General features: G+C 33.9%; 1 protein-coding gene and 1 long non-coding RNA gene across 2 annotated transcripts in view; both read right to left on the bottom strand.

Annotated features, from left to right (window-relative positions):
• LOC116123208 (L-type lectin-domain containing receptor kinase S.4-like) overlaps window positions 1–25,791 on the bottom strand; it is an 83,786-nt gene that overhangs the window by 50,455 nt on the left and 7,540 nt on the right. The gene's annotated exons all lie outside the window — the stretch shown is intronic.
• On the bottom strand, window positions 8,641–9,628 carry LOC116123112. Its single transcript, XR_004127001.1, has 3 exons — window positions 9,553–9,628; window positions 8,872–8,983; window positions 8,641–8,755 (listed from the first exon to the last, which is right to left on the bottom strand). It is a non-coding gene; the product is annotated as an uncharacterized LOC116123112 (long non-coding RNA).

The following is a 25,791-nucleotide window of genomic DNA, read 5'->3' on the forward strand; positions in this document are numbered from 1 at the left end:
TTCTGCAACAAACATCAGAGCAGCACCCATTAACGGATTTTACTTGACAAAGAAATTTCAAGTTTAGGAAGCGAAGTGGTACATGACAACACTAAACGAGATAATACTCTTACATTGAACAGCAAGCTTACTACTGAAAGAAGAGTAGCCTTTATGCGTGGCATTTCCTCCTCTCATCTTCTGTTTTAACTTTGATTCACCAGTGAAAAAAATAATCTTTTAAGTCTAGGTTGAGGTTTTCTGATGTAACGAATGACATGGTACTGAAATGCTACATTACTCTTGAGAAGATGGAAGTAATTATACATTAATATTTGGATTCAAATCCAAAATCTTTACTTAATTTGTACCTTTGTATCCCTGTTCTTTTATTTGAGATACATTTTCGTGTCAATGCCTCCATGCTAGTTCTTGAAATAATACTTAGCATCCAATGTCATATTCATATGGGAGAACTTAAAGAAGAAATGAGCTGCTAGTGCTTCAAGAATTATGAAGCTGGCCTAACTAATAATTATATGCTTACTGTCTTCAAAGTGGATGGCAACAAGAGAGTATAGATAAATTATATCACACCTAGAAATCCCACCACAGTTGTCTGGCTGATCAAGAGGTAGGCAATTTGTATTACCCCTGGATTATGCAAAAATGACAAACGAGGTTTAGTAACTCAAGAATTGCAGCAGCTACTCTAAATCATAAACAGTGCCCTCCCTATCCTTCTGTCTCCGTCTCTGACGCCGCATTGCACCTATGCGCATTGAACCTATGAACAGTTGCTCACTCTTTTTGGTTTCTTTTTAGTAAAATAGTTTGAATGCTTGTCTTTTCCCCGTCAAGGAGAGGGTTTTGGTTTTAAAATGGGTGTGCCATTTCTTTTCAGGTATTATATAGGCTTAGAGGCTCTGAGAACTCATATTGGCACTGCCTGGGCATTCTGTAGCAGTTAATTGTGTGAGCTGGAATCCAGCAAATCCTCACATGTTGGCTTCAGCCATGATGATCATACAATCGAATTTGGGCCATGGAAGTAGTCGTAAGTACCAATGCTATACTTTTAAAATTCCTTGGGAGTCTCAGACATAATGTTCTTTAGTTCGTTAACATTTGTGTAAATTCTACAATCATTGTGCTTTGTTCATTGCTCCACGGTAGACAATAAGCAAGTCATTAATGCAGCTGCTGTCTGCCAACACTTAGGATCTCACTCCTGTTATTCCCTGCTGATGATTATGGTGCCTAATTTCTTCGCACAAAATATACACTTGTATTACTATACATAAGCTTCACAAATATTGCATATTAATCTTCTTTAAAAAGGTCGATATGAACGTATTTTCATAGACGGTGTCGAAACAAATATTGCATATGTGAGTATATATCATCCTGGAAATTCCAATAAATTCAGAACTACTAAGAATGAGATCCACCATCAACTTTCATTATTATCAGTCGGAAAGCTTCACAAAGTCCAGAATGCATAACTTTAACGGGAAACACACTTAAACAATGGAAAAAGGAAGAATAAAATGAGCTTTTATTACTACAATTCACCTTACCCAGTAAAACAGGAAGAAAAAAGATCCAATTTAAACTAGTGGGAAGTCTCATCGTGGATCCATTACAGATATAGTTAAGTTATTTATTGTATTCTCTGCCCTGCTTATTCCACTCGCATTGTCCACAACAATCTTTCTTTCAATGGAATGCAGGCTGTTTTGGCACTGGTATTTTACTCCTTCATTTGTTAACATAGAAATAACAACTGACATGATAGGTCTGTCCATTGTTGTGTTCAACACAAGCAAGGCCAAGTTATACATCTCAAAACTTGGTCTTCACAATATGATCATGTAGTGTTGGATTCATTAGTTCTATGGCACACCTTCCTCCACAACTGCCTGCCTGTGTCAAAACCATTAAATATAACATTGAGATAAGCATGTTAGTAATTTTACAAATAAAATAGCAGCGTTCTACATATGAACTTACATATGCAACGAGGTTAAGAGGTTGACCATCATAAAGATGTGTTGTTGGACCTCCTACCACTTATGACTCCAAATTAAACTCCAAAACTGAATACATCAGATTTCTCAGAGAAGATCCCCCTATAGCGTATTCAGAGCCTATAACCACTGTTCATTTGTAAAGTAGAACTAGTTTATATGTAGAAAAAAAATATGAACAATCAAGTTCATGGAGCAACAAACTTTAATTTCCATACAAATCAAAGCGAGATTCTTAAATTTATGTTTACTCACCGTGTCCCACAACTCTATTTGTATTTGCTTCGATTGACTTGTGGTAAACACTTTTGCCATACCAAATCGATATTTTGGGATTCATATTTTTGTCAAGTAATATATTGCTGGCTTTCAAGTCTCTATGATATATCTATCTTGAATACTTATGTGATAAAGTAGTCCTGAGCTATTTCTTCAATGATGTTAAAATATTTGTTCCAATCAAACACTTCCTTTTAGATTCATCTGTTATAATGAAAAAAGAAAGGTTTGAGAGACGTGTAATAATAATCAAGAAGAAGTTTCAATAATGTGTAAGAAACCAAGCATAGATAGTTAAAGAAATATGCATATCTACCAAAAATGTGTCCAAGCTTTTATTTGGCATGTATTCATAGACAAATATTTTCTCTTCCCCTTGAATGCGAAACCCAAGAGCCGCACCAGATTGGTGTGCTGTAACTTAGCTACAATTATAAGCTCATTCTTGAACTCCACTAGGCCTTGTTTGGATCTTCCTGATAGCCTCTTTATTGCTACCTCTTGCCCGTCAGGCAACAAACCCTGTACAATAACAAATAGTCATTGCTTGATATGTTAGACATAAGCCTTTTGTGAAAAGCAATATACCTTGTAAACAGGTCCAAAACCACCCTCTCCAAGTTTAGTTTCAGATGAGAAACTATCGTAGCTAGCATAATGGATGACACTTTATATCTTCAAATTGGCTCCTTTCTTTCCATCGATCTCAAGCTCCTTGCTCACTCATTAAGTCAAACAACTTTGCTGTTTAAAAATTGAAAAGAAAAAGTTTGATCAGCTTGGCATCAATAAAATATTTAATCATATTTATTTGCTCTTCATTCCATATATATATATGGTTAATTGTTGTATATTACCTTCTAGTCGAAATGTTCTCCATCTAATGAAGAAAAAGATACCCACGAGTATAACGATTGATCCAACCACTATACAAGTGAAATCCCGTCCATTTCAATATCTCAGGAGCTGACACGTAATATTGAAATCATTTACACATATAAAAATATTGCCTCATCTTCTGCTTCTTTGACCATTTTTTTTTTCATTGAGTTCCATCAAACCAAATTATTTTACCTAGGCGTTTAATATCTACAATAATTTACTATTTTAGAAATTTTATCTTATCAGAGGGTTTTTTATACTTGTAATTAGTTTTTAAGAATTTTAAGGAGTTAATAATCTCAAGAGATTTATAGTACCAATTATATGTGAAATCGAATAATATATAATTTATAATAATATCTTTATTCCTAGGAACTCTAAATAAACTAGCTTGGAGCTATTATAGTCAAACACATCACTAAATCTAAAATGAAACAAGGGAGAGTTAATCATTTAAGCGGATGAGTACTGGATTGAGGAATTCATGAGGAAAACCCTCCATTTCAACAGACGAATATCCTTTTTCCAAATATAATAAAATAATTAATAATAAATCTCAAAAAAATTCTGTTGAATATTAATAATAGTCCATGCTAAACTGAAGACTAGTATTTTGACTAAAAACACTAAACAAGAGGTAGAGTCTGACGAATAAAACTCAACAAACAAACAAAATCCTTACGAGGACTTTTAATTTGATTTAGGTTGTTGTTTTTCAAGTGAACACACAGTAAAAGATATACTTTTTGTAATATGCTTATGATATATATTGATATATATATATATTTTTTTTTTTTTTTTTTTTTTTTTGAGGAAACCAAGCAGTTGCGGTGGCGGAGCAAAGAAATTTCACTGGTGGCCTAAAGCAAAGGCAAAAAACGAATAAAGAGTTCCACTTCACAGTTGGTACTTCATATTTCAGCATATGTTGATTAGTAGAGTACATACTATTCAATATTCAAATGCAAATCGTCAAACCTGTCGCTTTTCTTGTCCGAATTGAAGAAGCAAAGAGAGATCAAGAGCTCAGCTTGTCCATTGATTTTAAAACTCCAGCTACAATATGAGAACTAGTACATACCTGTTGCAGAAGAGAAGCCAATATACTGAACTTATGAAGATTTGAAAGATCTAGTGACAGAACAAGAGGGCAATCTTGGTTTGAAAGAATGTGAGAGATGGTGACATTTAACAAATTTTCAGATGCATCGTAATCGATCCAAGCCGATTTGGCGTGGCGTTTGGAGTGGGTTGGAGATGCCCTTACTATCAGCTGTCATGTCGGCGCCATTAGTCCTTGAGTCATCACTAGTTGGAGCTGACTTGTCTTTACACATTTATTTCACTTTCTTCCATTGGCATTAATTGCTTCTGCAACTTCCCATATCAATCACTGAATCACAGATATAGGGCCACGATTTCATACAATAATTGCTTCTGCAACTTTTGTATTGATTTTTAAAAAATGGACTATGATTTTTTTAAAAAAAATTGACCCAGATTGCACTGTAGTTGCTTAGATTAATGGCATGTGAATTAAATCATCAATCACAAAAGGAAAAAAAATAAAAAAAGGATACTACAATTTTAATATGATTTAACTTATAGCTTACATCCACCGATGAAAAAGAAAGACGTTAATATCTAAAAGAATCAGAAGTGAAAAATAAAAATTCATACAACTTAATAAGCCAAAACTTAGTGTAAAAACCCCAAAAAGAGGCCAAATCATATAATACTTATTAATTATATCAGCAAATTTGAATCTTTGTAACAATATTCTGAGACTCGAACCGGATCAGATGGTCGAACCGATCTAATTGGATTTCATTTATATTTCCCGTTTGAAAAGAGTGGAAACCCAGATTTTTGAATCAGACCGTTTCAAACCGTGGTTAGACCGTATTACTGTAGCAAACCAACGGTCCAACCGATATAATAAAGAAATCCGGTCCACATCAATCCGCTACTTAAAAATATGAAAAAAATTAAAAAAAATTAAAAATCACAGACACAAATCAATGTGTCAAACCCCCAAATTTTAACATTTCCATTTGCTCTTGCGAGATGTCTGCCACTTTTAAAATTTTGCTTTTTGCTTTTGCCTTTTTCATTTTGGTTTAGCTTTTTTTTTTTTTTTTGGTTTGCTATTTGCCATTCGCGATCTCCAGTCCAGTCCTCCGTTCGCGATCTCGGATCTCCTTCAAGTCTTCACTCTTCAAGTCCTCTTCAATCATCGCGATCTCCTCCTCTTCAATCAACTTCTTCAGGCTCCAGTCTAGTCCTTCATTCGCGATCTCTTTCAAGCTTTAGCTTTCAGCCTTCAAGTCTTCAAAAGATGCCGAAGAAGAAAAGAGAAGAGGAGGTGAGAAAAGAGAAGAAGAAAGAGAAGAGGGGGTGAGAAAAGAGAAGAATATGGAAGAAGTAAAGAAGAAAGAGAAGAGACGGCCAGAGAGAGGGTAAAAAAAAAAAAAAAAGAAAAAGAAGAAAAAGAAAGATGAGGTGACGGGTGAGAAGAAGAAAGAGAAGAATGAAGTGACATTTTGAAAATATATAATAAAGAAGAAAGAGATAACGAAAAGAAGAGAGTGAAAAAAACAAAGGAGAAAAAAAAAAGAGAAAGACAAATGACATGTTAGGAAATAAATATTAAAATATAATATTTGATGATATCGGTCAGATCGGTTGGATCGTTCAGACTGGAAACCAATCACTTGACCGAGTCACCTTCCAGTCGGTTTCGGAACATTCTTTGTAATTTAAGATATTTTCCATTGCAGTTTTTCCGTGTGAATAATTATACCAAGTATGAACAAATATGGAGTAAAATTTATTTCTTTTGAGTTGGGAGTCTTGAGTTACATTTTTGATGAAGAGTTCGGACGTGATTGAGCGAGAGGGAGTCGCATAGGATGTGAAGACTATATTTGTTGCAGTGGGGAAGAATGTTGAGAAGAGTAAAACGATCAGAGCTTTTTAGGGAAGAAGATTTGCTTGCTTCATGTTCACAAGCCTGCTCGGTTGTTGCACTGGGTGAATTGTCGTTTAATCCTGTGTCTGGTTTGCGAATTTTATAAGCTAGGATGATTGTATTACTCATTTTGTTTTATTTAAAAGGAACAAATGAAGAATATTAATTTCTTCGGAAAAGAAAAAATGAATTGACTTTCTATTTTCGAATTATTCTTATACAAACTTTGATCATATTCTAAGTTTTAGAATTTTTTTGATAAATTTGTTCTTATTTGTAGAGGAAAGTAATTATACTGTCGATGAGCGGAAAAAGCATCAGTTCTAAGTCAAGCACCTCGGAACTTGAAAGGCAAAAAGTACAAGAAATTCTAAATCAATATTTGCTTATTCTCAATCAATATGAGGTATTGTTTCTTCTCGGTATTTGATCCGGATTTTATTTTTATGCATTCTAAAACAAAGTTAGAAGAATAATGATTTGATATCATCTGTAGCGGTTGGTTATACTGCTACATATTATCTGGTCTTATATTCAAAATTCAAAAGAGTTGTTTGATTTGTGATACATCTGTCTATCTTAGACTCTCATCTGTCTTTCAATTTCTTTCTTTCATCTTTTACCCATTAACGGATTTTACTTGACACAAGTTTAGGAAGCGAAGTCGTACATGACAACACTGAACGAGATAATACTCTTACATTGAACATCAAGCTTACTGAAAGTAGAGTAGCCCTCCTCTCATCCTCTGTTTTAACTTTGATTCACCAGTGAAAGAAATAATTTTTAGGTCTAGGTTGAGCTTTTCTGAGTGTAAAGAGTGACAGGGTACGTGAAATACTACATTACTCTTGAGCAGATGGAAGTAATTATACATTAATATTTGGATTCAAATCCAAAATCTTACTTAATTTGTATGCAACATTACTCGAAACAAATATTGCATATGTGAGTATATATCACGGGGAATTCCATAAATTCAGAACTACGTAAAAATGAGATCCACCATCAAATCTTTTATTATGAGTCGGAAAGCTTCATAAATCCAGTAAATGCACGACTTAACTAGAAATACACTGAAACAATGGCAAGAAAGGAAGAATAAAATAGAGCTTTTATTACTACAATTCACTTACTTAGTAGAGTACGAAGAAAAAAGTCTTCATCGTGGATCCATTACAGATATAGTTAAGTTATTTATTGTATTCTCTGTCCTGCTTATTCCCTCGCATTGTCCACAACAATCTTTCTTTCAATGGAAAATGCAGGCTGTTTTGGCGCTGGTAATTTTACTCCTTCACTTGTTAACATAGAAATACAACGACATGATAGGTCTGTCCATTTGATTGTTCAACACAAGCAAGGCCAAGTTAATACATCTCAAAACTTGGTCTTCACAAAATGAATCATGTAGTGTTGGATTCATTAGTTCTATGGCTACACCTTCCTTCCACATCTGCCATGCCTATGTCAAAAGCATTAAATATTAACATTGAGATAAGCAGAGGTTAGTAATTTTAACAAATAAAATAGCGGCAGTGCTACATTATGAACTTACATATGCAACGAGGTTGAGAGGTTGACCATCATAAAAGATGTTGTTGTTGGACCTTCTACCACTTATGATCTCCAAAATAAAACTCCGAAACTGAATACATCAGATTTCTCAGAGAAGATGCCACCTATAGCATATTCAGGAGCCATATAACCACGGATTTCATTTGTAAAGTAGAACTAGTTATTATGTAGAAAAAAAATGAATAATCAGGTTCATTGGAGCAGTAAACTTTAATTTTCATACAAATTAAAAAAGAGATTCTTAAATTTATAATTTACTCACCGTGTGCCCCAACTCTATTTGTATTTGCTTCAGAGTGAGTTGTGGTAAACACTTCAGCCATACCAAAATCAGATATTTTGGGATTCATATTTTGTGTCAAGTAATAATTGCTGGCTTTCAAGTCTCTATGAATATTCTCAGTCTTGAATACTTATGTAGATAAAGTAGTCCTTGAGCTATTTCTTCAATGATGTTAAAATATTGTTCCAATCAATCAACTTCCTTTTAGATTCATCTGTTATAAAGAAAAAAGAAAGGTTTGAGGAACGTGTAACATAAATCAAGCAGAAGTTTCAATAATGTGAAGAAACCAAGCATAGATGGTTAAAGAAATAAGCATATATACCAAAAATATATGTGTCCAAGCTTTATTTGGCATGTATTCATAGACCAATATTTTCTCTTCCCCTGAATGCAGAAACCCAAGAGCCGCACCAGATTGGTGTGGCTGATTTAGCTACAATTATAAGTCATTCTTGAACTCCACTAGGCCTTGTTTGGATTTTCCTGATAACCTCTTTTGCTACCTCTTGCCCGTCAGGCAACAAACCCTGAACAATAATAAAAGTCATTGCTTGATATGTTAGACATAAGCCTTTTGTGAAAGCAAATATACCTTGTAAACAGGTCCAAAACCACCCTCAAGTTTAGTTTAGATGAGAAGTTATCGGTAGCTTGCATAATGGACGACGCTCTATAACTTTCAAATTGACGCCTTTCTTTCCTCTATCTCAAGCTCCTTTGCTTCACTCATTAAGTCAAACAGAAACTTTGCTGTTTGAAATTGACAAAAAAGTTTGATCAGCTTGGTATTCAATAAAATAGAAACTCATAATATTGCTCTTCATTCCATATATATATATATATATGGTTAATTTGTTGTATATTACCTTCTAGTCGAAATCTTCTCCATCTAATAAGAAAATTATACCCAAGACGAGTACACGATTAATCCAACCACTATAACAAGTGAAATCCCCGTCCAATTCAATATCTCAGGAACTGCAGCATCCAATAGTAAAATCATTTACTCATACAAATATTGTCTTGATCGTTCTTTAACCTTCTTAATTTTGCAATTAAGTTTGTCTGTAATTAGATACATAATGAAAATAATAATATGTTTTAATTGGGTTCTCATCAAACTCAATTAATTTGCGTACATCAATTTACTATTTTAGAAGGTTCTAAATATCTTATCAAAGGGTTTTTTTTTATACTTCATAATTAGTTTATAAGAATTTTAAGGAGGTTTAATAATCTCAAGAGGATCATAGTACGAAATTATGTATGAAATTGAATAATATCCTAAAGAGGGTCTAAATTGTGTTAATCTTTATTCCTAGCAACTCCTAAATAAACCTAGCTTCGAGCTGATTTTAGTCCAACACAAGTATGCACTAACTAAAATGAAAACAAGTGAACTGTAATGTAAATTTTATTGTGATGGTGGGCCCAAAGCGAAGGTAAACACGAATAAAGGCGTTCTACTTCACATTTCGCATTACTGATTTTCTTGATGACGTAGAATAACATATTACTATTCAATATTCAAAGGCAAATCGTCAAACCTGTCTGCTTTTCGTTGTCGGAATTGACGGAAGAGAAGAGAGATCAAGAGCTGTAGCTCTCCATTGATTTTAAAACTCCAGCCTAAAATATAATGAGATTGAGAAGCACCAATAGAACTTGTTGAAGAAGAGAAGCCAATATACATGAACTCATGAAGATTGGTGAAAGATTGACGTTAAAAGACAAGAGGGGCAATCTTGGTTTGGAATGTGGAGAGATGGTGACATTTAACAAATTTTCAGATGCATCGTAATCGATCCAAGCCAGGATTGGTTTTCCACTAATGGACTCAAGTTTTGTTTAGTTGAACTGTCATCGATGTAGGCTGCAGCGGAAGAGATATTCGACGCCAAGCTGTTGATGTCGATGCCAACATGGTTGTCGTTGATGTCTAGAAACTGGTATTTGATTCGTATCAAACTCAACCGCAAATAAATGATTTGATAAGCTTCCCATGTTGGTTCATTAAGAGGCCTAGGTACTGAGCTTGAAAACCTCTGAGCTCTTTAGATGGTGAGATGGTGAAAGCCATGCCATGGCCCCGAAATTCTCGATAGGAAGGGACGATACCTAGAGCAAATGAGGAAGAGAAAGAAAAGACTTCTCCATTTGTCGAGTTCTTGAACTGGATCGGCAAGCTATAGAAGGCTTGACCTTGTAATTGTTTACCGGTATCGGTTGTTAAGCCAAGAATGGTATTGTTTGTTAAGCCAAGAATGCCATTTTTCTCAATTTTTGCAGCTCCACTTAAGGTTAGGTTTGCGCTCAAATCTTTGAATCCTGGAAAATAGAGTTTATTATCATTGAGTTGGGATGATACTGGAATGGAAAGAAAGAGAAAAACAGAGAAGAACATAAGAAAATTTCTGGCCATGATAAGGACAACAAGGGGACGCTTGAATAAAAAACAACTTAATAAGATTTTGAAGAGGTTAAGAGGTTTGGGGTTATTATTTATCAAGAGGGACGGAGGTAGAAAATTTGTTCAGAAGAGTCTGACATTGAACCATTTTAAAATAAAGAAAAACTCACATGCCATTAAATTAATTTTTAGTGGAAATAGTCTATTTTATCATCTCTAAAATAGTACACATACGAAGCCTATATACTTTACTAGTACCTGCAGCTTTTTTTCTTCTCAAATTTAGTAATTGATGACGCTTTCTTATTATTGTGGCTCAAACCCATTGACGAATCCTAAATAAGTTGTTACTTAATCAAAACATGTGAGTTTCTAGTCTTTCTCAATTTTGTGTTTTAATTATCTAAATACAATTTCTTTATATTAAATCTTTTATTTAATGACTAACATTATTGAATAATCATTAAGATAACATAAAACTATATTTTGGTACTTACAATCATAACCAATCAATTAAGTGTAACGTTATTTTTCACTTGAACTCTAATCATACTCTAAATCATGATTGGGCCCATTTAGTACACTTTTTTTTTTTAATAATATTTTATTTTTAATTGAATAAGATATGATTTAATTAAATAGGATAAGATTCTAAGAATGTGTTTGGTACATTTTTTTAAAAATATTTAGATTATTTTTTACCTTACATTTTAGCTAAATACCCTATACAATAAAAGTTTATAAGTTAAAAAAACACTCCTACCCACCTAACTGATTGTTGGTAGCTGGCCACTACTATCGGACGGTGGCTAAATGTTGTCGGAATGACGTATGACTGATTGGATTTGGCTTGTCATGCACCAATCAAGCCGTTTTTGGCCAAATCCAGATCTTTGGTTGTATATCTTATTATTTTCGAATAGATATATGATGAATATGGCTAGAAACAGACAAATCGACCAAATCTGACCGATCGTGAGTAATTCTGGTGTTGATGGTGATTGTTGGCCGATGACTGTTGCATGAATGGATGGGGGATTTTTTTTAATTAATTTATAAACTTTTATTCAGAAAAATAATTATTAAATATTTTAAGTTGGATATAATAAGATTGGATTTTGAATTAAATAATTAGTATTAAAACAAATATATTTTTCACTTTTTAAGGTAAGATAGTAAAATAAAATTGGGTAGTATATTCATATGTGTTCGTTGACAAATAAACACAAGACAGAACAGTCGTCCCCAAACTCCAACGTCTCTGACTTGTCAAAATTTGATTCGTCAAATTTAATCAATGGTGCTGCTTCTGTTAGCCATTTGTAAGCTAATTAATAATATTCCAAACTGATGCAGCCTGCGTTTAATAATATAACATCAGCCAATCAGTGGATTTAGCTGAAAAAGGTCAGATCGGTGAATTATCGACCAGCTCTAATCGGTAATTCACTGTTATGGTAGATTTTGGCTACCGTCGATGGTAGTTATCGGAATTTTACAAGTATAGGTTGTAGGGGTGTTTTTGTTATTTTTTAAACTTTTTTTAGGGAGTATTTTATGAAATTAATAACTTTTGGGGTTTAAAAGTAATTAAAAAAATTAAATAATATTACTGAAATAATGTTTCAAAAATTATTTGAAAAATAGGATTGGGAATATGGAAAGGAATAACAAACTAAACACGGTCTAAAAAGAGATGAGGTAAATTTCCACCAACCTTCCTACAAGGAACATCAAGGACTCTCTAATATTTTAGGTGAGGTGTCCTCGTACCGCTCATGTGACAGATTTGCTTTTGCATTGCAGTGTGCTCATCTATTGCTGTGGCTAGGTGTTGTTCTCTTATTGGGTTAATTGGATGCCAGTTGTAGTCTTTTTGCTGCTCAAGATATAACTCCTTTCCTTCTGTATTTTCAAGATAACTTCCTCTCTACTAGAAGCCAAGAGTTCTTAACTTTATGCTTTACTTACCGTACGTGTGTGCCCCCATTTCTATTCGAAGACCTTAGATCTAAGAGAAGAAATGAAAACTAATATTAGGGGTGTTTAAAAGAACTGGTTAGAATTAGAATCGATAGATACTTTAGATTTGGTTCCAGTTCTTATCCAGAACCAGTCATCAATGGGTAGGTTTCGATTCCAAATTTTTGGAACTGTTACTGTTAGGAACTGAAACCTGAACTGGAACCGGAACCAGAACCGGAATCATTGTTACAGGTTCTGGTTCTGGTTACCTAGAAATCGAAACTGTCAATTCCAGTTTTGGTTCCAAATTTCAAGAAACCATCGGTTCTGATTTTGGTTTCGGTTCCTTTAAAAAGTACAGGGTATCCGGAACTGAACACCCCTAGCTAATACAGCAAAGAAAATTCACAGAATCTAAGTTTGAGAGAAATTGAATGAATTTCCATGAATTGATCAAATGATTACAAGCAGAATGACTGTTACGCGTGTTTGGCAGATAACTTTTAATATCTTTAGGGTGTGAGTGACTTAAATTGAAAACTTAAGGGAGGTGTGGGATAATAGTCATCGTTTCTTTTCCGAGGAAAGGGTGGAACTTGGAAGAAACATACAGAGAAACAGACATCCAATGTATTTAATCACAATTTCACATGCTACTCTATATGTCTATTGGAAGACATAAAAGACATTCATAATTTGCGTTTTGACTTGGTATGTGAAGTTCAGTATAAGGCAGTGTGGGGGCATGCAGCATAGGGAATATATATATATATATATATATATATTTTTTTTTTTCAATCACTTTAAAATAACTTTAAAATAATGTGTGTGATTGAATGTAACCTGAGACGAAACTTCAGGTAATGTTTACATGTTACAATATTTGACTCAGTCAATCATTGACCATTATATTAAAAAAAAAAAAAAAATCTTTAACGTAAATATAGGTGTTATCATTTACTTGACATGGAATTAACTAAGGTCAAATTAAGGAGCTTTATCAAATACTTCGTGATTTTTTTTAATATATTTTTTATACCATTTTTAATCAATCACCCCCTAACGTGTGACATATTTATTAAAATTTATACACATAATCAATACTTTTACATATTAAATAAATAAGACAATTGACTTAGAGAAAAAATTGAGCAATGTTTAGTGATTGTCATATTTTATATTTGAATATAAAAGTGATAACTATATTTGTAAAATGGTCATTTCACTTGCTGAATTAAACAAATACTTCATGCGTGGCATTGTTGCCATAGTTTTCGTGAATTATTTACGATGAAGTTCTCCAGCTCATGCATCCAACCCTTAACCTTCACCGACTCCTCCCATTTTCTACACTTTTTTAGCATTATTCAAACCTAAACTGCTTCAAACATAATCCAACCACAAAATGAACCTTAAATACACATTTTACATGACCCTGACTTTCATCAATGTAATGAAACTTCCCTGACGAAAGTCCACTCCATGATGTTCTCTTTTCTCTTTCCTTCAAACCAACCTCTTTGACTGGATCATGGGTGCATGAAGAAAAAGATGAGACGAGAGTTACGGAGGGATTAAGGGAATGAGAAGGATTAGATAAGAATATGAGAGAGTTTATTTTGTTTTAGGACTTTTTGGGTTTTTTATGAAATGCAATTTTTTTTTTTAAGAATATATAGGACTATAGGAGGGTTATTTTTTGAGACACTTTTAAGAACAAATTATTTTTCAATTGATACCCAACAAGAGGCTATTTAATATAATTTCCGATTAAAAAAAATCAGCGACTACTACAAATTTGTTAATTTCATAAAAGATGGATTAGTAATTGAACCCCATCAAATAAAAATTTCTAACTTCCACTTTCCTAATTTCAATAATTTTTTTTTTCCCAATAAACTATCTTAAAATCATTATGTTATACTATTGAGAGATTAGTACCTTAAAAGTCAATTGTCTTAAATTAGAAGGTTAAAGTTGTCTGGGTACCACATATATTTTATCTAATTTATGTTTTTTACATTAATATTAGATACGAACGTTTAGCCCATTTGGTAGGGGACCTGCGCAAACGGTGCAGGAATTCCCCGAAACTATCAGGGATCGGGACAAGGTTAGGATCAAGAAAATTCTCCAGCCTTGGGGATGGAGGTAGGCCTCGCCCTGGCCTGTTACTTAAAATATATTCATATATATAAGGATAATTGATATATGTAATCCAAATAATAATGATTTACCACAAGTTTTACCCTTCTTTAATTGTTTAAAATCATAGTTCTAATTTTTAAAATCACAATTTAAGTTCACTGTTTAAAAAAAATATATATCGATATTGAATTTCCATTAATTCTTGTATAAAAGATAAAATAGCTTTACATAAATACGAAATAAAGTAATTAAAGGTCAATTTAGAATTATTAAGTTAAATATTTGATACAAATTTAATTAAGACTAATAATCTATCTTAATCTAATGGCAGAAGTTATATATTTTTAATGTCATCCATACATCATGTTTTAAACACTAATTTTTTATATTTTGTAGATTAATTTCTCTCGATATCTTTATTGATTAGAAAAATGTTAAGTGCATTGAATGACATTATTTTCACAGTTATAAAAATTTATTAGATACCACCTCTAACACTCATTATTTATTGCTTCCTTGCCATAAATATAATAAAAAGACAAAATTACTCTTTACAAATAAATTTATAAATAAAAATGATACAAAGGGATTTTCATTTTGTATACTAACTCTTCGACAAAGTTTGGTTACAACTTGTCTTATATATATAATCATAGGTATGTTAATTCATTAATTTTTTCCATGTCGTGTTAAGAATAATAAACTATCATATGAATACTGTACATGAGTTATGATATGTTTCATTAATACATACCTAAAAAAAGATTAATTTTAACGTATTATAGATATAAAATTTAAAACACTTGAATCATTCACAAATTATTATGACATAATACATATGAAAGCGAAAAAAGAGTGATTAAACCATAAGTTATACAATAATCAACAATAAAAGACCAATGTAATAAATAAATGGAGGATTCTTATATATACTCAAAAACTTTGTTCTTCATCTTGTAAAGATTCTGTAAATGTAAAATTGGTGATTATTATTAATTAAGTAATTGACTAAATGTTAATGTATATAACGTTACATTTAAAAAAAACAATAATAACAAAAAGAGATTTTTTCAAAAAAAATAAAAAGAGATAATATTATTTTAAAAACAATACTAAAATACGTAGGGTAACTATTTATTATACTATATAATGAATAGTTGTGGCATGTAAGATGATGACAGTATATATGAAATTTAAATATATTATATAATTGGAAATAAATTTAAAGAGTATTATTTATTCAAAATGAGCCCACCCATAAATTCTTGGATTACCAATAGGAGCCCAGCTGCGTTTAAGGCCAGGCCTGTGGAAAAGTTGAAACCCAAATCTGTAATACCTGTAACCTGCAAAGACCCCGTTGACCTAGGCGGGCCAGGCCGGGGATGTGAGTCAGCAGGGGTGAGCGGGTCCTTTGTACCAATAGGAGCCCAGTAGATAATAGTTTTGGGTGTGTTTGATTCAGTATTTTGGATAGGATTTTGGGGATAAGATTAGATAGTTGGATAGAGTTATGATTACAAGAATAGGATTTGTAGAATATGTTTTTGGTTGAGTATTTTGACCTTGATATTTGTGTTGAATATTTGATTAATATATTTTTTATAAATGATTTATTAATATAATATTTTGTTGAATTTTGTTAAAATAATATATTATTATATATATAACTTATCAAGTTACATTTTAATAATACTAAATATTTTATTGGTAATTTTATCACCCGTAGATATTAAGAAATAAAAACCCATATTAATTTCAAGTACTAATCTAACTGTTTAAAAACATTATATTAATACATATATGACAAAAGTACTAATTATCAACCCTTATAATCATTCTTATATGTATACTTCATTAACAATTATGACATGATCTACTGAGTACACAATACATTCGTTATGTTATCCTCTACGCGTGAAAAAGGAAGGCTGTAAACAAAATTCAAACGTGTCATAAGCTGTCAAAAGGGAACGCGTGAAAATGAGGAAGGCTGCAAAAAGAAAATTCAAACGGTCAAGCTATCAGAAAAGTGTTGGAATAGGTTTTTGAAGATCCTATTGTCTAAATATTAAACCAAACACTATTCTCAAAATCCGGCTTAAAATATGGATGAAAATATTCATCCAAACGCAGCCTTTGTTTCCTTCCCACTCTCCCCATTTTAGTAAGATATTTGAGAAGATTTCAATTCACTCCCCCAATTAATTCCAATAACTTCTAGATTTATGTTGTTTATACTATTTTTTTATTTATTATTTAAAATTGTTTATGATAATATTATTTGTTGTATTGTTTTTTATTGCATCTAAGTAACTAATTATTAATCTTAAGCATGTGTAATATAAAATATGAATCAAGAAATAAAAAACTTATGAAAAATAGATACATTAGTTCAATCTCATAGCAGGTGACCAGCGTAACATTCCACAGCTATGATCACCTACCTAAATCTTGGAAGCGAGAGAGATATGAACCTGAGACCATGCGCCTTAACCACACATCCCAATACTCGTACTACCACTTGAGTTACCCAATTGTGTATTATCTCATAGAACTCTCGATTTAAATGATCAATGTAAAACCAATCTTTTTATCTTTTTATTTTTTTGAAAAATTAACTTATAGACAGGTGTAGAACCACTTTCTCCTAATTTATTTTCAGATGAGAAACTATTTGTAGCGTCCATGATGGATGAAACACTACATACTTTTAAATGAATCTTTTTGCTTCACCCATTAAGTCCAGTTGGAACTTCTCTGTTTCAAGTATCTACATACTAGAAGGCTACCAATTAGGAAAAATATCTCCTGAATTCATGCTCTGCTAGTTGTGTGAAGAGTGCAGCTACAGCTTAATTCCAAGTAGGACTGTGAGATGTGTCATAGCTGTCTCATAAGTGACATATTAGCAGGACGGTAAAGTTAGAATCATGTAAAAGGATTTCCAATCTTTCTTTCTTGTCTTTATCGCGGATCCATTACAGATATAGTTAAGTTATTTATTGTATTCTCTGCCCTGTTAATTCCACTTCGCCTTGACTCCTACACAATCTTTCTTTCAATGGAAAATGCAGGCTGTTTTGGCACTGGTAATTTCAGACCTCAGCTTTTGTTGGGATTTTTTTTGGTGTATTAATTTTACGGACTAGTTTAGCTTGCATCTCAAGAGCTGCATTGGCATGCATTCTTTCAAGTCTAGCTTCATGGTTCAGGAGAAGGGTAAGCTTCTTGGAGTGAAGGTGTTCTTCCTAGGAAGATTGATGGCCACAACAGTTTCATACTCAATACCTAATCCTCATAGAATTTTTAAGACAAGATCTTCTTCAGAGATGGATGTCCAACTAGACTGAGTTCATCACCAGAGTCTTTCATTTTATTAAAGTAGTCTGTAATGCAGTTGCCCTTTTCTTGTGTTCTACATTGCATTTTGAGTGTAAACTCTAGATTTAGACTGAGATGCATAGAAGTTTTCCAAGGCAATCCAAACCTCATAAAAGAAGTTGCACTCGGATATCTTCCTCAGAAAGTATCAGAAATAGATGACATTATCAATTTTGTGTTAATTCGTTTTTTTATTAATCAACCAAATTGGTTTATATAATAACCAGTCCCTGACTATAAGGGAAATTACATGGAATATCCCATTGACTTCGGGATTACAGAACAGAAATTAAATCAACAATAAGAGGAAACTAAATCAAGATATACTAGGAAAGAAACAATACAAAGAGAAACTAAATCAAGATATACTAGAAAGCAAATACAAAGATATGGAAAGTCAATACGCCCCCTCAAGTTGGAGCATGGAGTTTTCGAATGCCCAACTTGCCAACCAAGAACTGAAATTGTTGCTTGCCAAGCTTTAGTAAATAAATCAGCAACTTGATGGCGCGAAGGAATGAAACGTATGTTAACAATCCTCGTTGATGCAGTCTCTAACAAAGTGACAGTCAATTTCAATGTGCTTTGTTCTTTCGTGATAAACGGATTGTTAGCAATATGCATGGCAGCTTGATTATCACAGTACAAGTGAGTAGAAGAAGAAAGTGAGACCGTTAAGTCTGAAAGCAATTGCTGCAACCAAATTAACTCACATGCAGTAATAGCCATAGATCGATACTTTGCTTCTGTTGAGGATCTTGAAACAGTCGTTTGTTTCTTGCTTTTCCAAGAGATGGGAGAATGGCCAAGGAAGATGAAATACCCACTGAGAGATCGCCGAGTTAAAGGGCAACTTGCCCAATCCGAATCACAATAGCTGAAAGTGATAAGGAACTTGTAGAGAAAAGAAAATACCTTGACCTGGTGTTGTTTTGAGATATCTCAAACCAAAAACAGCTTGCCAATGACCTTGGTGAGGTTTTCACAAACTGAGAAAAGACATGAACTGAATAACAAATGTCAGGCCGAGTGATGGTCAAGTAAATCAATGTCCTACTAGACGACGATAGGAGCTTGGATCATGAAGAGGTGGACTGTCATCAAGTGCTAACTTGTGATTTTGTTCAATGGGAAAATGGCAAGGTTTTGCACCAAGTAAACTTGCTCCTGTAAAATGTCCAATGTGTATTTTCGTTGAGAAAGAACATGCCTTCGGGAGAGTGAGCAACTTCAACACAAGGAAGTATTTAAGAGTACCAAGATCTTTGATGGGAAACCAAGATTCTAAATACCACTTGATTGATTGAGATGCACATTGTCATTGGCTGCCATGACCACATCATCAACATAAACAAGAACCACAAGGAAAATTTTCCTCGGCGGTATGTGAATAATGAGCTGTCAGCTTGGATTGAGTAAATCCATATTGAAGAATAGCGATGGAAAATTTTGCAAACCATTGCCGAGAGGCTTGTTTTAGCCCATAACAAGATTTCTGGAGTCGACATACCCGTGAATCATTATTGGATAAATAACCCGGTAGGTTTCATGTAGACTTCCTCCACAAGATCCCCGTGGATAAAGGCATTATGAACATCTATCTGATGTAAAGTCCAACGTTTGATTGTTGCAACTGCTAGCAAGGTACGAACGTGGTGAGTTTAGCAACAGGTGCAAACGTTCAGTATATCCAATCCCTCCACTTGAGTGTACCCTTGGCTCAAGGCGTGCCTTGTATCGTTCTATGGTCCCATCAGACTGTATTTAATTCGGTACACCCACTTGCATCCAACTGCTCTCTTGCCAGGAGGTAATTCCTCAAGGTCCAAGTGTTGTTTTGTTCAAGTCCTCTAACTCATTCTTCATTGCTTCTTGCCACCGAGTATCTTTAATTGCTTGTGTATAAGTTGTTGCTCATCATTGGTTGAGAGTCAGCAAGAAAACAACGATGTTGTGAAGAAAATGGAGTAGGAAAGATAATGAGATAAAGTAAGAAGCCCTAGAAAACCGTTTGGCATGAATTGGGATGTGTCTTTATATTTTCCTGGCATTCAACAATGTAATCCTTGAAGTGTGCTGGCATCTTTCTTTGTCGGTAGGATGAGTGATTGCAATGGGTACTAGATTAGGAAGGTCATGGGAAATTGGGGCTTGATCATTCCTATATTGAATGTATGGTTGTATTGTCATTATCTACAACCCTCTCATCATTTATGTTGTTTTGAGAAGCTCATTGGTTGTATTTTCTCATCAATTCGGCAGCCAGATCTATTTCACCATCCTTATTAACTCCCTGCTCATGATGATCTATATGTCAGGTTCTATGATAGACACAGGTTAGGTGATAAGATGGAAGATTTTGTTGGGGAATATTTGAAACGGGAAGATGGTTTCATGGAAACGACATCTCTTAGACAATATTCTATAGTTTTCAAATGGTAAACTCTATATCCTTTCTGACCATAAGGATATCCAATGAAATACAAGGATTAGCTCGTTCACTAAATTTATCACTAGACCTTGGAATAACCGAAGCATAACAAAGATACCCAAAAGCTTTAATGTGAGTAATTTGGCTTCCGAGATAACAAGATTTCATAAGGCTTTTCCATTTAAGAGTGGTGTGGGTGCATAATTAATCAAATAGGCTGCTGTAAGAACACACTCACCCCAAATTTTATAGGAATCCTTCTTGAAATCTTAAAGCTCGTGCAACTTTTAAGGATGCCTATGTTTGCGCTCTACTACTCTCCGTTTTGTTGAGGGGTAGAACACATGAAAATTGTTGAACAATCCCTTTTTCTTGACAAAATTGTGAAATTTGTGAGCGGTAACCTCAGTCCCGTATCACTTCTAATCTGCTTGACATGAGAATCAAATTGCTTGTGAACCATGGCAATAAATGAGACTAACAAATGACCAACTTCAGTTTTATTTCTCATTAAATAAACCCATGTAGTTATACTAAAATCATCAACAATACTAGGAAATAATGAGCACCAGACAAAGATGGATTTTTGTAAGGTCCCCAAACTCACAATGTATAATCAAAGGTTTCTGAGTTTTAATGAACTATTAGGAAAAGAATGTCGAACTTGTTTCGCACGATGACAATATCGCAACAAAATTCTTCATCTTGTGAAGATTTAAACCATCAATAGAACACATTCGATCAAAAGAAAGGTGACCAAGTCGTTGGTGCCATAACTCAAAGCTTGTATCCTGAACCACATTTGCAGATGCAGCAGTCACACGATTGCCCTGAAATAATAAAGACTATCCTTAAGCCACCCATGCCAATCAGCTTCCTCGTGGCTAGGTCGTGTAAGATACAAAACGTGGAAAGAAATGAGCAACACAGTTTAAGGCATTAGTTAATTTGCCTATGGAGATGAGATTCAAGAAAAAGAAGGTAATACAAAACATTGCTTAATTTAATGTTAGGATTAATAGTGACTTCTCCATAGGATTTAACTGGGACAAAAGACCATGTGGAATGGAAACAGGAAGGTTAAAATCGACTTGTGTTTATTGTGTAAGATACTCTTCTGGCAAGTCATATGGTCGAAGCACCTGAGTCCAAAATCCATTCAACACTACCATTGGAAAGAGAATTTGCCTTACCAGCAAAATTTGCAATTGGATTCAAGTTCTGTGTCTTGTCAGATTCAGCAAAGACATGAGTTGGGTATATTGTTCTTTGGTGAGGCCGCCGATTGAGATCTAATTGATTGTCCTGTCGTGTTCATGGTTTGTGTTTGATTTGCCATCTTTCTCCGTGTCGATTTGGTTTTGTTCTTTTCCCACCAATCCGGGTAGCCATGTAATTCAAAACATGTCTCCTTTTGTTTTTTTTTCTTGCAATGTTCACATACAGCTTTATGTGTTCGGTTACCATTAAGGTGGAAAAAATGGGCCGGGTTAGCGGGCTACCCTAACCCGGCCCGTAAAAAGAGGGCTCAAACCGGCCCCCTTAATGGCCGGCCGGTTGAGCCCAACCCGTCAGCAACCCTCGGCGGGCTGGGTTACACAATGGTAACCCGGCGGCCCGCCGGGTTGCTAATTTGTCCTCTTTGCAAGAGCCCCCAACCTGGCGGTTGCTGGCGGGTTGGCTATTGCCAACCCGCAGGTTGGCCCCAAAAAAAAAAAAAAAAAAAAATTGTAAATATTTTTATTTTTTTCAATTACACTTTTACCCTTGAAATCTAGCCGTTTTATAGCCGTTGGAGGGGTCTTTTTCGTCATTTTCTTTCCCTATTTTTTTCTATAAATTGGACCTAAACTCTCATATTTTTCTCACAACTCAAATTCTCTCATTTTCTCATATTCTCATTCTAATCTCTATTCTCTCAACTCTCAGTCTCAATTATTCATTTATTCTCTTAATATTTTTGTTATCAATTTGCTCTTATTTTAATTTTTATTAGGTTTTGCAATTTTCAATTCATATTCCAATTTCCATATTCCAAATCTCTTTCTTTAATTTTTATTTCTTCTACATCTTTTTTTTTTTCAACTACAAGTCTACAATGGATAGATTTTCTCTCCCATCAATTTCAATGAGGAAGAAAACTATTATCCTAGTCCTAGTCCCGCTGATTTTACTATGAATGCAGGAGATTCAATAGTCCCGCTGTCCCATCCCAGTCTCAGAATCCGATACACCTCAAAATATGCCGTCGATTCCAACAGCGCCCGTGGTTCTAGAAGTCGTCCTCGTAATCGTCGTCCTCGTCCAACTTCATCTCAAGCTGAGGCGGATCATCAACTGCCGTCGAAAGCGAAACAGACACACATCAACGTTTGGGCCCATTTCGCACAGTTTTACGAGACAGAAAATGGCGTTCAAGTCAAGAAAGCAAGATGCAAATATTGTGCAAATGTTTATAAAGCTGATTCAGGTAATGGTACAGTACTTTAAAAAGGCATGCTAATAAACATATTAATCAACATGGAAATAGGAAAGCATCAAACTCAATAACTAATATGGTACTACTTGGCGTTATAATTCTGATGTATATAGGGAACAGTTAGCTTTATATATTGCTGCTGCATCTGATCAACCTATTAATATGGCAGAAGATAAATATTTTGAAAGATTTGTTCAAAATTCATTTTTTCCAGGATTTAAAAGTTATTCTAAAACTGCAACTAGAAATGATTTAATAAAATTGTTTAAAAAAATGAAATTAGAATTAAAAATAAATTTCATACTTGTCATATAGTGTGGCTTTAACCGCTGTATTTGGAGTGGTGAGTTAAACAAGATTAATTTGTGTGACTAGTCATTATTTTGATAATGAATTTAATTAAATAAATCTTTATTAGGATTTAGATTAATGGATGTGATCATGTGGTTTAGAAATCTATAATAAAATTATTGAAGTTTTAGAAGATTATGATATTATTGATAAAGTGATAAGTTTAACTTTAGATAATGCAAGTTCTATAGTAAAGCTATAGAATTTTTTCAAAATAATTATCTTTTATATAATAATTTGAAGTTTTTTCACCAACGTTGTGCATGTCTGTTATTAATTTAATTGTGAAAAGTGGTATGAAACAATTAAAAAAAAATATTGATAGAATTAGGGAATCTTTAGCTTGGATTACTAGTAGTAATAAAAGAAATGCTGAATTTCAAGAAGCTTGTATAAAATCAATATGTCTCCTAGAACTTTTGCATTAGATATGCCTGTTAGATGGAATAGTACTTATTTAATGCTTGATTCATGTTACCTTATGCTAATATAATTAGTTATTTTGTACAAATAATAGAGGCCTCATCATTTGGTAGAAAATGATTGGAAGATAGCTAAGTATTTCATTCTTTTCTCAAATGTTTTTACCAAGCCACTTAACAACTTTCTGGTGTATTATCCTACTAGTCCATTGGTAATACTGCAATTATAAAAATTTCCGAGTTTATTACAAAAAACAAAGATGATGAAATTTTACATGCACCAATAAAGGCAATGGAAAATTTTTTTTGAAATATTGGAGACCCGTTCCTTTTCTTTATTGTTGTGCTATATTTGATCCTAGAATTAATTACACGTTTAGAAAATGGTCTGACAATTTAAGTAAAATTTACAAAACGAATCATATATCAATCAAATAGTAGAGGTAAAAAATAGTCTTTTCGAAGTATATTTCCAATATGAAAACAGGTATGGGAACCCGCAGTCGCAAAGAGGCGAAATATCCAGAGAAGCTGTAGCAGAAGAAACAATGAAACTTATTCTCTTGAATGCACTGAATAGGCCGAAGAGGACCCGAGTCCGAAGCACACCTCCTCTTCAGACGCACCACCACCACCAACAACACAACTATATGCTGTCCTCCATGGAGTCGCAGAGTAATGAACTTCAACAATATTGGCAGCCCCCGAAATGTTTTCAACAGGTCACTTTGATCTCTTAGGTATTGGAGAGCCAAATGTATTTTCCGGTATTATCAAGACTTCCTTGGATGTTTTCGCTTTTCCTGTCTCAACCGTCTCATCCGAACAAACATTTATTGCAAGTGGAAGGATTTTAAATGAAAGGAGGACTAAACTTGCTCCAAAAATGATTGAAGTCCTCACATGTCTTCGAGATTGGGAACGATCGCGCCATCAAGATCAATACGAGGTTATCGACAATGCTTTAGTAGAATCATTTCAATTTTGTAATATAGATGATACAGATGGGAGGTCCTAGTGAACCACCCCCAATTTAGTTGTTTTGTAAAATGTAATTTGTAAATTAATTGTCAATTATTGCACTCTTTTTTCTTTACCAAGTTTTTCTCTCATTGGTTTTTCTGGGGAGGTTTTTAACGAGGCAATAATAGTTTTAATTTCTTATTTTATTTTTTGATAAATGAATAAGTCTAATTTTTCTAATATTCATTTTATGTATTAAAATTGAATTAATATTTGAATGTTAACAAAAAAAAAATTGAATTATTGATATTTGAAAAGTTAACTAAAAACAATTATATTTATAATTATTTATTGAAAAGATAAATTAAAAAACAAAAAAAAAAAAAAAAACACAAAAAAAAAAAAATCGGGCTAACCCGCCCGGACCGTGCCTAACCCGGCGGGTTAGGGCTGGCGGGCCGGGCTGGGCCAGCCACTTTCCCTAAATTGGCGGGCCTAACCTGGCCCGCCTTTGTTGGCGGCGGGTTGAGCCCCGCCGCCAAACATTGTAACCCGCCGCGGGCCGGGTCGGGCCGGGCCGGGCGGTTACCTTCCACCTTTAGTTACCATTGTTGCTTCGTGTCACAGCCTTCAGTTGTTTTTGGATCAGCAAATGCAGCTGCTTCAACAATGGTTACCCTCTTGTCTTTGCATTTGTTGTTGCTTTTCTTCTTGTGAACAAGTGCATAAGATCGGCTAGCGAAGAAGAGGACCAGTGTTTAGGATTTGAGATCTCACCACATTATATTTTTCATTTAATCCCATCAAGAATTGATGAACCTTTCTTTTTTTCTTTCTCAAGCAATTGCTTTGGCCGAACCGCAAGTGCAAGGCGGAATTTGAGAATAAGCGTTGTACTCATCCCAAAGTCCCTTAAGCTTTGTGTAATATGCAGCAATTGACATATCCTTCTGCTGCGTATTCACTATCTCAGTTCTTAGTTGATGCACTCGAGGTGCATTTCCTTGTGACAAACGTTCTTCAAGATCGACCCATATCTCCCTACTGTATCAAAAAAACAACACGGTCATGAAGAGATGAGTCAAGAAATTAAATATCCAGAGATAATCATGGAGTTGTTTTTTATCCATATTGCAAGATCTGCTGAATCTGTTTCTAGTCGCAGCAAAGTTCCATCAACAAAGCCAATTTGTTCTTGGCAAGTAATGCATTGTACATGGCTCTTCGCCATGT

Source organism: Pistacia vera, unplaced genomic scaffold, assembly GCF_008641045.1.
Source record: "Pistacia vera cultivar Batoury unplaced genomic scaffold, PisVer_v2 Contig140, whole genome shotgun sequence".
NCBI lineage: Eukaryota > Viridiplantae > Streptophyta > Magnoliopsida > Sapindales > Anacardiaceae > Pistacia > Pistacia vera.